Source organism: Heloderma suspectum, chromosome 6 (assembly GCF_057233095.1).
Source record: "Heloderma suspectum isolate Gila_16-S chromosome 6, 16-S_ref, whole genome shotgun sequence".
NCBI classification, from domain to species: domain Eukaryota; kingdom Metazoa; phylum Chordata; class Lepidosauria; order Squamata; family Helodermatidae; genus Heloderma; species Heloderma suspectum.
In genome coordinates, this window is record NC_139463.1 from 125401840 (window position 1) to 125403300 (window position 1461).

The following is a 1461-nucleotide window of genomic DNA, read 5'->3' on the forward strand; positions in this document are numbered from 1 at the left end:
TCCTCCTCCTCGTCCTCCTCGTCCTCCATCATCATCATTTCATTTCCATACCGCCCCATAGCTGAAGCCCTCTGGGTGGTTTTCAACCATTCATAAAAAAGTACACCAGCATTACAAAATACAACATAATAAAAACAGGCTGAAATTTTAAGACAGAAAAATTAAAACACAGTCAACAGCTAAAAGCACTTTAAGTAAAGAATATAGGGTAGGGTTTTAGTCCTCGTGCTGTTCTTGTTGGCCTACCATTGGCCGCTGTTGGAAACAGAATGCTGGACTAGATGGACCCCCGTTGTAGTGAAGCTGGGCTTGTCTTATGTTAAGGTCCCAGACAGGTGGCTTTATCAGGCCAGGATACCAGAGAGCCTTTTCACTCTACCTTCCGAGGACTGAGCCTGGGACATCATAAATGTTACGTATCACACAGAGTACATTTTATGGAAGAACGAAAGAAGGAAGGAAGGAAGGAAGCAAGCAAGCAAGCAAGCAAGCAAGCAATTCAGCACAGTTCACAAAGCACTCAGGCCAGATTAATGGGCTTCTCAACCCCTGTTCTATGCTGCCCCAAAGGCAGGACTAGATCTAATGGGCGTAAATTAGAGGTGGGTAGATTCTGATTGAACATTATGATAAATGTTTTGATGGCAACAGCAGTTCAACCATGGAAGCAATTTCCTAGAGGGGTGGTGGGTCTCCCTAGCTGGAGGTCTTCAAACACACGCTAAAGCCCCATCCTTAAAGGACACTGGGAACTGCAGCTTAGTGACACAAGTGAGAAGTCCCTTCCCCTTCACAGAACTACACAGATCATGACAGTCAAACAGACTTACAAATGGTTTAGATTTGTAGTGAAGAATGAAGATGAGAAATATAGATTTCAATTTACCCAGGACCACTCAGTTGATCAGGCTGAGAGGTTTGGGATCTTATGAGGTGGAGAAGAACACACACACAACTAATGTAAATGAAAGAAAAGGCAATTTATTGAAATAAAAGAAGGAAATGAAAAACAGAACCTCCTAAGAGAGTTGCACGCTCTCTGAGGCTTAAGAGGTTCAATGCCTCCTAGGTACAAACTTAATTACAAAGAAATCTCAAAGAGTTTCAGGGTCTCTGATGCTTAAGAGGTTGCATGCCTCTTAGGGAAGAGCTTAACACAAAACAATCCTCAAGAAGCCACACCCTTCTTGGTCAAAACTTAGTTACCCAAATGTGTTGCATGTAAATATACAATTAGTCCCTGTTTGTTGCTCAGCTCCAGATAGGTCTATCCTGAAACTATCCCACTGAGGCAACGGTGATACAGTGTCAGCCAAGCCCAAGCCCAAGCCTGCGGTCTTCTATCCCAAACCCAAACAGTAAGTATGACAGAACAAGATAACTGCGCCTGATCTAAGCCCCGGACAGAAAAATCCTTACCCTGAATTCTACCGAACACATACTCACCACATGCTATCAAGT